The following is a 15,461-nucleotide window of genomic DNA, read 5'->3' on the forward strand; positions in this document are numbered from 1 at the left end:
CTAAGGAAAGGGCCTGCACTAAGCAATAGTGTTGTGGTGAGAGAGGGAAGATTTTAACTTCAAGTCTCTGATGTAATAGCTTAAATCTGGGTTTGAGGTGATTCTCACTTTAATGATTAATGGTCACTTGGCTACTTTGGGCTGTAAATATTTTTCTTTTCATCTTCAAATTTCATTTGATACCTAAGGGCCTAATTAAAAAAGCAGCAATAGGCTGGTAGGAAAAGCTCCGGATTTAAGTAACTCCTGCTTTTATTTTTTTCTTTTGACATAAATCACACATGAATTGGTGGGGGAAAAAACCCTAATGCATATGATGGCTCACTGGGCAAAATCAGGGCTACAAGTCCCACGCTGACTTCCAGGAGAAGGTGTATCCAAGAAAGTAAAAATAGCATTTAAATTGCTATGAAAAGTCAATTTTCTCTATGGCAAAATTGTTAAGTGCTTTTTTGTTTTACAGAATCTATGAATATTTTGATTTTTTTCATGTTGATTTGTAATGCAAATAGATACTGAGTTATCAGAATTTGCCAGTGGGCAAAAAAAATCTGACTTTCAATCAATTTTGCTAAGTACCCAGCAATGAAAGGTTTCTTAGCAGCTGTGCTCAATATTTTTCATTGTACATGTACAAGGAAACATGATCCTGAATCTTGGAGATCAGCAAGTAATTAGTTTGGGTTTTATCCCAGTGAAAACTTCAGAAGTCCAAAATGCTACAGAGCATAGATTTGGCTTTTAATGGGAAAAAAAAATAGAAAATTTAAAAACAGCAAACTTTTTATTATGTTTACCATGAGTGTCTTGATTTTTCTTGATGAAAATTAACCTTTTTTCTTTTTTCCTTTCAAAAAGAGAAAATCTCACTGAGAATCAGCTTTACAAATTCCTGTTTGGGTGGTGCAGGGGGTGCTGCTCCTCCAGCTGAGCAGTACTTGTGTATTTAAAGTGGAACCTTTTGCTCCCCCATGGGCTCTGGTTCTGCTCAGTGCCTGGGTTTTATAGGAGTCATTCTGTGCCTAAAACTCAGTGCTTTATTTCTGTGGGATTTTTGTGAAGAACTGTGACATTTTGGGCAGAAAATGGAGCTGGAGTTTGGATGTCTGCAGTTACCAAGCACTACAGTAGGCCGTGGCTTTTCTCCCTGGCTGAGCTGCCAGGATCCAGTTCTGGAGAAAAATCCAGAGAGGATGTGCCAGGTGTGCAGTGAAGTGGGACAGGGAAGAGCTTCCACAAAGAAATGCAGCAAGTCCTAAAGAAACAAATGCACTTTTTCGCCAGCAAGAGGTGGCATTGTAAATGCTGCTGTGAGAGCAATATTAATATGGAATCCTATTTTTTCCCCTGTTACTGGACCTTTCTCCATGCTGTCTGTAGAACAGGGGCAGTAGTGATGTAAGCTCCTCCTTCTCACACACTTGTGTGAGAGCTCTGAGTTGTTACCCTTGGGAGGTGAGGGAAGAGCATTAAAGGCAGCACCTCTTACCCATTTCTTCTAAACTCAGGATTTGCTGTCAATAAGTGCCTGGGTTCAAACTCTGATTTTTACCAGCCTAGAAAAATGTCCTTCTTTCCTTCATTCTCTGTTCTTCTATGCAAAGCATGTTTGTAGTTTATGTAGGTTGTGCAAGTAGGACCCATTATTTTGTCATAGTGGTCAAACATGAGTGCAAAAATGGATCTTTTACATCTTCTATTTCTTGTCCCTGCCATGTTCACTCTTTCCTGGGTGATGTTTTGGTGCCTTAAACCAACACCTTGGCTGCTTTTATTTCTACTTCTCTGTCTCACAGCATCTGATTGTTTTCTCCTTTTCTTCCTTGAAATGTATTAGGATCTTTAAGCATTTATCTTGCCACTTTCTTTAATATGAAGCTTTTAGCTGCATTAGAAGTAGTTGTGAAATCATTGCTTTTCACACTCAGATTTTTTTAATGCACAATTGCTGTCTGGTGCTTAAGTGCAACTATGTGAGTGCATTAGAAATACCCAGAATAAGCAAAGGGAAAAAGAGAGATGACACAATTGTTACTTTGATAAAGTAGATTCACTATTTGAAATGTCTTAGCACCTCAGGAGATTTATGGTGTGGTTTCCTACAACTCCCTCCTGGTGTTCTGCCAAGAGATTATCTTGAACCCTGACACCTCAAATCCTTTGTTGCTGCTCTTATCATTAGAACAAAACATCTTACACACATCTTGGCTGCTGCAATGGCTGGTTTGGAGGACTGGTGCTAGTACGGGGTACATTTGTCTTAAATAAAAAGTATTTAGAAACAAGCATTAACTGCTTCCCATATGGAATGGAAGATAAAGCAACATTTGTGGCTCCCTCTCCCATGATGGGCAGGTGTAAAGCAGGAAGGATGTAAATGCAGATGAATTTGTTTACACACACATTCTGTTTTATTCTTCAGAAGGTGAAATGTTGGGTGTGCTTTTGTAAATCCTTCTCCATGTCTTTGCACATATCCAAGTTGTTAGGTGCTTGGCTCACATAAATCAGAAGATGTTAGAAATTAGGGAAAGAAATTGTTTTGTCTTGTTTGGGATGTTCCAAATCAGTGTGGTCAGGAGCTAATCCCAGTGATGGATAATTTGTCAACAGAGTCATCCTTTTGGGGACACTTTGAGCCCTTTCCTTGCCCTTTTCTGACTTTCCAGGAATGTGCCAAGTGCCTGTCAGCTTTGTCCATTACAGTTTAGTTCAGAAATCACTTGTGGGGGTTACCAAGGACACCAAGTAAAACTCAGCACTCTGATTTTGCAGTCACAGTATGCTGCAAGAACAGAATATTCTCCTCATTGCAGGGAGCTACAGATTTTGGGGTAGCTCCAGTTGGAATGAGCATTGTGCTCAATGAGGGACTTGCAGGTAGGAGCTCTTCTATGGAACTGAGCTGCTAAATCCCATTGGTCCATACAGAATGGAAAAGAAGAATAAATCAGGGATTCATTTCAGCTTTTTGCCATTCAGATGAAAACCCAGATAATGACACAGACACTGAGTTTTCTTGGTTTAATTTGAACATTCAATATAACTTGGTGGAAATTCCCCATTGCTGGGTTTTTAAAAATTTAATTAGAATAGTCACAAATTGTATATGAGCACTTTCTTCAATACACATAGTCCTTTCCCAGTCAGTGAAGGATTAAAAATGAGAGTTGTTACTGAGAGATGAAATTAGAGTATTTGTGTCATTGTTATCCTTTCATGTTTTTTCATCCTTTATTATTCTTCTGTCTTTAATCCTCCCCTCCTTAATTCACTCTTCAAGGCAGTGGGAATGTCTTATAAAAGGATGATGAAAGCATGAATGGAATAATTGTGGCTTTGGTTTCCAAGTCTCACCTCAGTGTTTCAGAAGGGCTGTGAACCATTTTAAGACCTGAGTGCCTCAGTGATTTGTTGGTTTGGCAGTGGTGTGTGAGATTGTGCAGGTCAGCCCTGCGCTCCTGTGACCCCTTTTGTGCTCTGCTCTGCTTCCCTGACATCCACTCACAGACCTGAAATTGTGTTTAAATAGAATTTACTGAAAGAATGGCAGTTCCCCTTCATATCTTTCCTTGTAGCTCCTCATGAGCTGAACTTGCCCTCTCTTTCTTACACCACCTCATTTAGCTCAGTGATGAAAACACCATAAGAGAATTTCAAATACATTACAAATAATTGTTTTCTCAAAAAATCATCCCATTAATTTGCCATTGTCTGTAGCCAGCAGTCCCAGAACAAAGAAATGCAGAAGCTCTTTGCTGTAACTTTGGGGCAGGGGAGAACTAAGCAGAAGTTGTGTTTGTATGTGCCAAGGGAACAGGGAAGTAAATGATAAATTCTGTGTGTTGCCTGCAGGGAGACTGGAACCTGTCCATTTCCAGAATTTGTGACCAGCATCTGAAGCTTGAGAGTGTCATTGGCAGTGGGTATCTGACAGTAAGTGGCTGAAAGTAGCCACGAGAAGATTAGGATTCCAGAGATTTCCTTTCACAGCATCAATCAAAGGCTTTTAAGGGATAAGGATCATAAAGAGATGTGAACTGAGATATGAAAGAGTACTAGTTGTAAAAGCCCACCAAATGATACTTATCAGCTGGATCTGGATTAGCCTGAGACCATCAAGAGATACTTTTCTATGGCAGAATCTCAGGAAAAAACCCTTTGTTTTTTCACTCCTGTGTTCAAACATGATTTCTGTCATCATCTCAGAGACTGGTAGGATCAGTCCAGTTGCCTGTGCTAATGACAAGCTGTTGATGGCTGTGTCTGTAATTTGTGATGCTATTGGCATGAAGGAGGGCTTAGGGCCAATTGGGTAATTGATGGGTGTAAAATCCATGGCACCACAGTGCTGGTGCTGGCTACAGCTACTCCCAGCAGTGCTGCTGTTTGGGTGGGATACAAACTGAATAAACCTGCCAGATGCTGTCCTGCTCACCCCCAAGGTAATGTTGGATCCCACATTCCCTGTGGGCACCAAGGAAGGGGAGCCCCAGACCTTCCCAGGTCTGTGAGTTGTGTAGCTTTAACACAAGCACACAGAAGATGAATTTTTCCTTTCAGGACCATGTTTTCCAAGGGCACAGCTTCTCCTGTGGATGTTTGCTGAGAGCCAGAGTCAGGTCTCAGCACTTTTGTGGTTCTGTTGGAAGTTGAGCTGCTCTGTTCTATTCATGCCTAAAGTCAAAGCTTTATGGAGCAGTTCAGTGTTCAAGTACCTGTGACTAGTTTTCAGCCTCACTTCATATCATCCTGCATCCAAGACAAGAATAAGTGCTTGACTCACAGCAGGATTTTGCCTCCTCCTTGGAATCCTAGAGGATCTGTTTTTATTGCTGCATTATCAAATATCATCAATAATTTTTATCTCTCAGCTGTTACCCCAGTGATCATTGCTCTGTTTGGTGAATGAAACCTCTGTCCCATCAGAGGGATATCTTTCTACTGCTGTCTCTGGAATTCTCATTCCTGGGATCATGTCACTGGTGCCAAAGCCCCAAAGTCCAAACTGATGTCTTCTCTTTGAGCAGCAGCTACATGCAGCACAGCTCTGAGCATCAGACTTGGGAGCATGATAAATTCCTTCTCTTTCCACTTCTGGAAAAAAAACCAGCTTTTGTATGCTTGCATTTAAACTTGTTGCTGTTCTCAGACTTCAGTTTGAATTTGTACATGAAAATGACAATTGTCATGCTTCTCATTAACAGGTCTCTGACCATTCTAAATAAGATTATTATAATGCTATTCCACTTTGCAGCAGCAAAAACAGATGCAAAGCAAGATGATGAGGCTTTGCTTCATCTTACAAATGAACCCCATGGAATCATGCTTCAGTGAGCTTGGGAAAACATGGAACAGGGCCCCAGAGCAGCTGTGAAATCTCCATCCTTGGATGTAGTCACAGCTCAGCTGGACCAGCCCCAGCAACCTGCTCTGCCTTTGGCTCATGGTTAGAGCAAATTAACTGCAACCAGCATCCTGCTATGCTTGCAATTCCAGAGACAGGAATGACTCAGGTTTCCAGAATTCCAGAGCTTTGTTTGACCTCTCCCACTTCATGCAATGTAAATGGTGTATTTTCCATGAGTGAAAAACTAAATTCTTTTTGGCACATTTTATTTTGCTTGGGACATGGTTGAGTCACAATTTCAGCCAGCTCAGTGCCAATCCTTTTTTTGGGAGTCAGGGCAGAGTTGTTGTGGTCAGGAAAATCAGAGTGGAAGCAGTGTCACCACTGAGCAGAGCAAAGGAGTTCATTGAGGCATCTCCACACAGGCAGAGCAAACACCAAGCACCTCCTGTGTCCGTGAAATCCAATTGCATCACGTTTTATAGACACACAGCTGACATAATTGAGTAATTCTGTGTATACAGAAATCATTCCTGCAGCAATTTGCTCAGCCAGGGATCTAATGTCACTGGTAACCATGGCACCATGCTCTGTGCATTTATCAACCTCCTCGCACTTCATTTTGTGCTGGCCTGTGAAAATAAAACCAGAATCAGATCCATCCCTTGGTCTCTCTGAAGGCTGAGGGGTACATGTAGCAATTGGTTTTGCATCAAGAAGTGTTTGTGACGGAGGCAGAGGCTCTTTGGGATCAGCCCAAGTGCTACCCAGCACAGAAGCCACTGCTGTGCTTGGGTGCCCTTCCCTGGCATCCTGGGTGTCCTGAGGGCATGGAGCTCCCACAGGCCCTGTGTGTGTGCTGTGCCATCTGGCAGGAAACATTGACTTTTCAGTGCCATCTCCAGGGACTCGTTTATTTTATCCAGCCATGGCTTTCTATAAAAGACACATAAATCCTCCTTCTAGGAGGATGAATGCCCTGATCACTGGGTTAGCAAGTTTTACACACATATTCTCTGCTCTTCATAGATTCTGAGGATGGTGTGTTTGGTTTTTACAGGGTGTAGTGGAATTCTCAGCTCTGAGTCTCCCCTTTCCCCTTTTCTCATGCAGTTGCCATTCAGGCATTTTCCTTAGAGGTGAAAAAATGGAGCTGAAACCTCTTAGATGGGTTAGGGAGTTACAAAATCTTTCATGTCTTCATGTCAGCCTCATGGCAGATTTATCACAGAGCTGTCACATAACAAGGGAGGTGCTGGTGGCTGTGTTTGAAAGAAATGCTTAGTTCCAAAAAAGGGGGAAAAGAAAGGTGTGAGGGAGGCTCTGACAGACCTGACTGTAACAGTGTGCAGGGGGAGACAGCTCTGCCCAGCCCCAAGGAATGTGCAAACTGCTGAATGGCAACAGAGGCTCCTGCACTTCTTGAGTTTTCCTGTGTGGATGATCCCAGGGATCATCTCAGAGCCATCCTGGCACTGTGCAAAATTGGGCTTTTTTGTTGGTGCCTAGGTGAGAGCTGTGGGCTTTGCTGAGCTGCCCCCACCAGAAAAGAGGAGATGGCATAAAAATGAGGCCAGCTTTACCATTAATGAAATAAGAAGGATTTTTTTGGGAAAAAACAATTGGCAGTGACCAATTACAGGGTCAGATGCAAGTTTGCCATTGTGTTTCTCAGTGAAGAGCTGTAATGAAGATTAGTTGTTAATATTGCTCTTAGAAAGATAGAGACATTCTCTTTTGCTGGTGAAGTGAGACCAAAGTTATGTCTGTGAGGAATATGAATTTTTCATAGGTGACTGGTGAAGGCCTTGTTCAAGGCTAAAGCTCAGTGGGCTTTTAGCTGAAAACTTCAGCAGCTTTCAGGTGAGCAGAGGCCAGGGGGTTTAGCAGAAAGAAAGCAAACAGCACATGGAAGGAACCCTTTGAGGACCTGCAGTGAGAGAAGAAGGAGTTCATTTCTTTTTCTGTTTTTTTTTCTGTTTTGACCCATGTTTATTTTGCACCTCAATACATCTCCACTTGCATTTTTTAATGCAACTGGATTGCTAGAGCAAAATAAAGCATAAAGCCACAGTCTAATGCTTGCAAAATGCCTTGATTTTTGTTAAAGAACAGCTGTTTTCTCTGAGCCTCTGTGCCTGCCACTGGCTGACAGAAATCAGATTTTCCCTGAGAATTTCCTTAATTAAGTTGAACATTTGACTTAACAAGAAAGAAATTACTATATTGGTGGATGGTGATATGCTGAAAAATAGAGCTTTTAGTCATTTAATAATAAAAACATTTCCTTAAGCTTTGGCTTAAACAAAATAAGTGGAGATGAGTCAGAGAACTCTGGAAGACAGACAGTGCTGTGGAATGGGACAGATTTTTGGAAGCCTTTAGCTACAATATCCTGACTCCTGAGTGCAGTGCATTTCTGATGGAATTACACACCCTGCTCCTCTATGAGTGCAGGAATAGTTCTGGTGACAATGGCCTTTCAGTGCATAAGAATTGAATTAATACTGATTAAATTGCATTACAGAAATAGAACATTTTCACAGCTCTGGAAGCTGCTTTGCCAACAATGCTATGCTGGGTACTGGGAACTGTTTCAAGCTACTCAGCATTAATGAATGGGAATTACTGAGTATAAATATTTTAATTTTTTTTTTATTTAAGAGGATGGTTCTGCCAGTCTTGCTGATGTTGAGCTATAACAAGATATGTATGAGCAATTTTGATGTGAATTATATAACATCACATTTCTCACTTGTTCTCTGTTCCTCCTTCACTTTTTTTTGCCTAAACCATTTTACTCACCTTTAAGCTTAAGAGTTGTGGAATTCCACAGTGATTGATGCCTGTTTAGGCTCAAAATTCAGCATGACTGCCCTGTGAGATCACTTGGTATGAGGCAAAGGAGAATTGTGCTTGTTCTTAGGTGGTACGAAGAATGCAGAAAGGTTCATGTAACATTGGCCAGTGACAGTAATAAATAATTTTCCTATCTCTGTTTACATAGAACATTTTCTTGGCTTGCACTGTAAAACCTGGCTATCAAAAGTATTTATGTTATGACTCTACCTGAAGTCATATAACTGAGATAACTTAATTTTTTAGCATAACTAAGTCCTACAATAGGGAGTTACCACTAAAACATTTATTACTGTTAAATTTAAAAAGTATTCTATGTTTCACCTGCTGTACATTGTCATGAGAGACTGGAAATGAGAGGTTTTCTACAAAAGTCCTGAAGTAGAAGAATATGGACATCAAACTGTGTTCCTTTTCTTTTCTTTTAAACACCCTGTGTTTCAAGCACTAAGAATATTAGGAAGAACAATATGCTTTCAGGATTAATGTGAAATACTGACAATCACCTCCATTGGAAGCAGTCTCAGAGAAGCTGGAAATAATCAGAAGGGAAGGCTGAAGATGTAGATGGGGTGAGTGGGATGTGCTGGCACGGGGACATTATTGTGCCCCGAGGGTTTAAGCCAGAGGTGGACAAGTGCCCATACTGGGGGGTCAGCACGAACCAGGCAGTGCAGTTGGGCAGCTCCCTGCTTGTGTCAGCCCTGGGGGATCCTTTGGGGCTGGAGCCACGAGCTCCCAACATCCTCTGTGCCTGGGGAGTGCGAGGGAACTCCCACTGTTTGCAGCTGAGTCATGGATCAATAACTCCAGGTACAATTTGTAACAGCAGCAGCTTCCTTAGCAGAGGTGAAAGTCCTGAATCAGATGAAAACACCAATATCATTAATGTCTGATGTTCCACTGGCAGCTATTCTAGTATCCAAACCAGAGGTAACTTCTGACCTTTGTTTTCCCCAAACTGTCAGAAGTGACAGGAATCACATTCACTGCAGGACTTTGTAACCTGCTGGAGGCTGGCACCCAAACACATCATTCAAACTTGTTTCCTCCCAGTCTTGTTCCCACATCACCGAGCTTTCATCTCACAATGCCTGTGCCCATCAATTTCTGTGCCTGCTCTACCCATCTTTGTGTTTTCCATCAGTTTGTTTGGAGCAAGAAAAATGAAACTTCACACAAAACCTCACAGTTCATTCAGGTGACCTGAAGTCATCCAGGGGTTTGAAAAACAGCCTTAGGGTAAAACAAATGTGTTTTCTGTAGACTGTGGATTGGCAGCAAGAGCATTATAGTGCAGGGAAAGGACTGGCAGGATGGAAAATTTCCCAAGCTCTCGTGGTTCCCAGGACGTTTTTAGACCAAGTTCACAAAACAAACATTTCCAGGTGCTGTGGTTTGATGTGTTTGCCTGAGGGTGTGTGGGCACCCCGAAGGTGAGCTCTGGCATTGCCTGCCAGGGTACCCTGGGCATGTCCTTGTTCTCCCAGGAGCTCCAGGGCTTTGGGTTTTTGTGCTGGCAGCACAGCAGCACTGACAAGCACATTTGCATCTTGATTTGTGTGCAGGATTTCTGGGCTTTCTTGCCCCAAAGAATCCACATCAAATGTTCATTTAGCTCTCTCCCTGGAAGGAAAAAGCAGAACAGAGCAAGAACAGAGATGGATTTCTCCTTGCCTTTGCTCTGCTCAGTCTCTTGTCTGTAATTACTGTGTATCACCTCTTGCTGCTTTGTAGCAACATATAGAAAGAAATCTTTTCCTTTTGATGAAATGCCAACAAATCCACAGGATGGCAGAGCGCAAAAAAGAGCAGCTGACAGTCCTTTTATATTCCTATACAGACACACAAACAGAGCCATGAATCTTCATGAGAATGGCTGCAAGGTTTTCACAAGATAAATCATTTGAGAACCGAACCAAACCCATGCTACTGAGGCTTCACTAATTATATTAAAAATAATAATTTAATTATCAACAAAAATTAATGACAGGAACAACCTAGTGCCACCTGCCATGTGAAATTATTTTCAGGAGGGCTCAGGCATTCTGAAAAATGCTGCTCAGGAGATGGAGAGTGGTATTTTCTGTGTGTCCTGAGTCCCCAGTGTTGCACTGCTGACCTGAGGCTGAAGTGGAGGAAAGGACAGAAAGCTGCAGGGTTTGCAGTTTGGTACTGAACACTATGAATTAATTATTTACTCTGCACTGGTGAAAATGAAAGTGCAGATTTCTGGTAAAAGTAGCATGAGATTTCAAAATGAAACTATTCCACTTTGGATGTTTTCAAATGACTTCACCAACTCCTAAACCCTGTCTTTAGGGAAAGTGATATTGCTATTTTTGTATAGAGTGAAAAAGAAATCCCAGGGGAGGTAATGAAGCAAGTAGGAAAGAAAAGAAACTAACGGGTGTAAGAAAAAAGCAAAAACCTTGCATCAAAAGCAAATGCCTGCTTTTGGGTAGCACTGAATGTGCAGGAATCAGCCTTCCTGGATTGCCCGTGTCCCATGGAAAAGATCGAGCGCTGCCACCACTAGAGGACAGCCTCGCATTTAACATCTGGATCTCCCCTTACATCATCCCAGCCACAGTGAAACAGGTGCTCTCTGGGGAGGGCTGGGAGAGGCGTGTCCAAAAGGGACTCAGAACACTCGAGGACTATTTTTAAAAGTGGATTTATACTTAAAGCTGCAGCTATTTAATAAGGACAATCTCACAATAGATCGGGGCCTCGCATAAATGAAACCTTCCCTATCCCAATCCAAGTAGTTGGCAGGGATTTTCTGTTCATTTTTTAGGGGGTTGGGTTTTTTTTTTTCCCCTCAAAATATTAATCACTGCCTGAAATATTTCTTGTTTATTCAAGGTGTACACCATGAAAGTGTTTGGAAATCATTCTGTATCCAGTTATACTTGTTGTAAGGATAGTGAAGAAATTCCAGGGAGGTTTTCCAAATGTTGAGCTGGTCAACTCCTGAGCAGGAGCAGAGCTGGGCATCACTAATTGCAAAACCATCCTCTCTCTCCACCTCCCCTGGTGCTGAGGCAAGAGCAATTCGAGTCAGTGCTAGCATTCCTGCAAAATAAAAATAGCCTGAGTGTTAACACACGGTTACAGGGAATGTGTTATTGTAGCCCAGCATTTGTAGGAAGAAAAATAAAAAGGTTTGCAGAGGGTAACAGGCATCAATAAACAAACTGAATGAGATCTTATATGAGGGGCAGAATGATAGCTATAGAAAATTCTGGAGTTAGGAAAGGTGGGGCTGCAGCAGAAGCCAGGTGAGGAAGACAAGCGCCCAGCTGGGCAGGAAGGCCCTGGTGCCACAGGGAAGGTGCTGGGAATTGTCAGTGGGTCTGCAGCTCTTAAAGGCCAGAGTTATTAACAGATCATAGAGAGCTCGGGCACAAAGGTTCACTGAAATACAGCAGGAATTGCCAAAGTGAGAAATTAAGTGCTCTGTGAAGGAGTTCAGAGGATAATTGGATGCTGTCGAGTGAACAAAGGGACTGGCAAATTATGTCTGTGTAAATATACAGCTTGATAAAATAGCAGTTTATAAAGACACACTCTCCAAATGTTTATTGCTGAGAAATAAAAATATGCAGGATAAATTTGTATAAGAGGCACCATATCAAAGATGACAGTGCTTATGGTTCATTTTTGAGTAAGAAAAATACCATTTCCTGGAGGGACTATAATGCAACAGATTTCCAGTGGACTTCATGGAGATAGGGAGCTTTCTGTAGCTTTTTAAGGAAAAGAACAATGGGATAAATGTTGAGAACAATGTAATGCATGTTTATGGTTAATGATATGACATGTTTGAAACAAGCAACAGGTCATGGGTCAGTGGTTGTCTTTGGAGAAGAAATTCAGTTTTCTTGATAGTTCATGAACCTCCACAGCCAAAAATGCATCAGATATCTGCTGTTTGCGGTACAAGGACTAATTATCAACACCTAAAATTCTGGCACTTGGAACAATCCTGCTGGCATTCCCCTTACAGAAATACAGGACAAAGCTGTCCAGGTGTAGACAAAAAAAACCCAACCATTTTTCTAGAATCTGAGCATCCTGAGCTCTTTTTCCAGGCCATGTTGCATTGTCAGTGTCCAAAGTGCAGCACAGTTGTATTTCTTGTATGGATTGTCACGTTCCCAGATCCCTGAGTGACTGAGCTTTCTTCGGGTGAAAAATTGTGAAATGCACATTTTTGCAGACCAACTATCTGTCACTGAGAAAAGCCATGAATAATTCTGAGTGAGAAACAGACCTGAGGACTTTGCAGTCTGCTCACAAGCAGGAGAAGTTTCTCTGAATAAATAATTGGCTGGGAATCAGCTCGTCCATTCCACTTGTTACCAAATCCTTCTCAAAAGAGGAGTTGGCCTACAGGGAAACTACTCACAGGTATGCAGCTTGGATAGAATATTTGAATTTAAATCCATGAAGAAAAATATTATTATTTATTGAGCAGTGAACAAGAAAAAGATCCAAATACAGCTCTTTGGTGAAAGACCATGAAATACACAGTTGTGCTATCAAAGCTGGGTGTTAACAGGGAATGCTGAATGCAGATATAACTCTGGTGGCACTATTATTTCTTTGCACTGTTCCACAGGTATAAACACACTGCTGCTGGCAGGAATGCCTGGCATTGCTCTGTTGTGGCCAGGATATGGCATTCCCAGGTAGGAAAAGAGGGGGCTTGAAATATCTTTGCACTGCAGAGGTTCATGGCTGGTGCCTCAGCTTTCTTCCAGCTTTTAGAGAGTGGAGACATTCCCTGGGGCTGCTCTAGAGGAGCAGAACAGAGAAGGAGAGAAGTAGCAGGATGTCATTTGTGCCTTATATCTGAGTTTTACCAACTCAGTGTCAGGCAAAGAAGAACCTCACAAGCTACAGAAGGGCTCAGATGTGTTTTGTCCCTAATGTAGAGGGGTCGGTCCTTTGCTGCTGTTCAGAGCCCTTGTAATCAGATGGGAATTCCTACCCTGGCTCCACCAGGAATGTGCTCAAAGGGAAAATCATACAGACACAGGGAAATGGGGCCATGCTGTGGTCCTGCAGCACAAGACAGCTCAGGAGCAAAACTGAACCAGGATTCTTTAAAATATGATAAAGTGAGGGAGACACTTTATGTTTTGTGTATTAAACTCTTCAGTGAGTCCTGAGAAAAACAGCAGTGAATTCCCCAGGAATGCCTGTGAGGAGCTGCCTGTGGGACAGGGCTCAAACAGAGCTCAGGAGACAGAGCCAAAGATAAGGGATGGAGAATCCCAGAGTGTGAAAGAGTTGGAATGGCCCTTAAGGATCATCCAGTCCCAACTGCTCACCTCCCACTAAACCAGGTTGCTCAAGGCCTTATCCAGCTGGTTTCACAGAGCCTGAATTCCTCCTTGGATAAGCCCTGCTCCCTCTGCAGATGCCAAGGCACCCTCTCCTGGCAGAGGATGTCCAAGGGCACCAGTCTCCTGAGGCCAAAGTTCTCTGTGCTCTCCTGCAGAGTTTAGGAAGCTGTGTTTTAGTTGCTCTCAGAGATACAAGAGCCAGAAATATCCCAGCTTTTCGTTTGGGTGTCAGAGTGAGTTTGCAGAGCTGACAGTGGGAGAAGTCACCTTTTCTTTTCCAGGCCAGACACAAAAATACTTTTGTCAATTGTGTTACTTTTCAGAGAATAAAAAAATTTTAAAAAGTTGTGCTACAAAAGCCCTCTGTCTGTGGTGGGAACTGGGGTAAGTTCTGTGCCTGCTGTGAAATGTCACAAGGTGACACCAGATTGGGTGTGACAGTGTCACTCTCAAGCACCTCTGTCTGGTGAGATCACCCCATTTAGAAGTTTGGGCACTTCCTCTCTCCATGGCATATGGGAGAACTGGGGACAAACAGAGGAAACAGTATCAGGTCCAAATAGAAATTTGTTATGCTCATGGCTACCTCATTTCAAATAATGAAGGAGTTTGGGTAGATGTTTAACAAATATAAGTGTGTTGGGCTTCAACACCTACTCTGAATTGCAATGCTTTGGCAGAGATATGGTGCCACAAATATTTTAATTCCATCTCTGATTTTGTTGGTTTTTGTTGTTTTCTAGGAAACCAAGAAACAAAGAAACCTGCTGAGTGCAGTGGTGACTTTGGATGAGGATGAGCCCTGCCCACCATTGCTCCTCACAACAGTGGTTCAGTCAAGCAGTTGGAGCCCTGACCACCCAGTGCTCCCAGCAAGGTGTGTTTAAGTCATTTTTGCTACTTTAATCCTGCATTCTGAGCAAATGAACACAGGCTGATGGCTCTGGCTTTGCCTACCAAATTACACTCTGTTAATCTTCATTTCTAAAATAAAGGTGCTGCTGCAGCACAGGAAGATGGGGCATCCCAGAACAAACCCTGATAGGTGCTCCATGCAGATTTCTCTAACTGAAGGAAGATTCTGTGTGGATCTAAACAAAAACAAAAACAAAAACAAAAAAAAAAAAAAAAAAAAAAAAAAAAAAAAAAAAAAAAGAGGTTTTGTTTTTCTAAGAAAGCAGGGAGTAAAATGATTTATGTTTCCTGTTAGGTGCTCAGTGATAGGATCAGTTAAAAGTTAAATAAGTTGCAGGATCTAATCATTACAGAGAACCCATTCATTTGGCTCACATGTATGAAGAGGCATCCAAGAGATAAGAAAACAACACACCACAGTCCTTTCACCTTCTGTTGGACACAGCTCCTCCAGAGCTGCTGCCAGAGTCTGAGGCAGCAACCCAATTTTCTGTCCCTGCTGGTGCCACTGGGCCAGGCTGTGCTCCCTGCAGGTGCCACCCCCTGCCAGCACCCAGATGGCCAAGGAGAGAATTGCTGGAGCTGTTCTGTTCCATTCCCCACGTGAGGGGAGCTTGTCAGGCAGCACTGGCTGGAGCGAAGGCAATGACTGCATCTCCTGTGCTGGACTGATGGATGCACACTGCCAAAGATTTCCAAAACATAAATAATTCAGCTCAATCCTTTCTAGGTGAGGGGGATGAAGTGCTGAAGGCCCAGCTCCCTGGAGAAGAGGGTAACCCAGGGTGTTAACCCCGCCCCATTTGGTCTCTCCCTGTGAAATTATGGCAAAAGTTGCTCCTCAGATGGCTTTATATTTGCATTTCTATTAAATATTTATTGTTCCTCTTCTTGCAAGGAACTATTATGTGGCAGCCATCCTATATATTTTTATATTCCCATTTTCTTCTGGCTTACATGTACTATTGCCCGAAATAAAC

At 42.4% G+C, this 15,461-nt stretch overlaps 1 long non-coding RNA gene across 1 annotated transcript in view; it reads left to right on the forward strand.

Moving 5' to 3' along the window:
• LOC102066370 (uncharacterized) overlaps positions 1 to 14,721 on the forward strand; it is a 30,307-nt gene extending 15,586 nt beyond the window's left edge. The window contains exon 3 of the long non-coding RNA XR_271046.2: positions 14,310 to 14,721. This is a non-coding gene — a long non-coding RNA (uncharacterized LOC102066370). The remainder of the gene's footprint in view (positions 1 to 14,309) is intronic.
• Positions 14,722 to 15,461: the final 740 nt, after the last annotated feature.

Source organism: Zonotrichia albicollis, chromosome 3, assembly GCF_047830755.1.
Source record: "Zonotrichia albicollis isolate bZonAlb1 chromosome 3, bZonAlb1.hap1, whole genome shotgun sequence".
Taxonomy (NCBI): domain Eukaryota; kingdom Metazoa; phylum Chordata; class Aves; order Passeriformes; family Passerellidae; genus Zonotrichia; species Zonotrichia albicollis.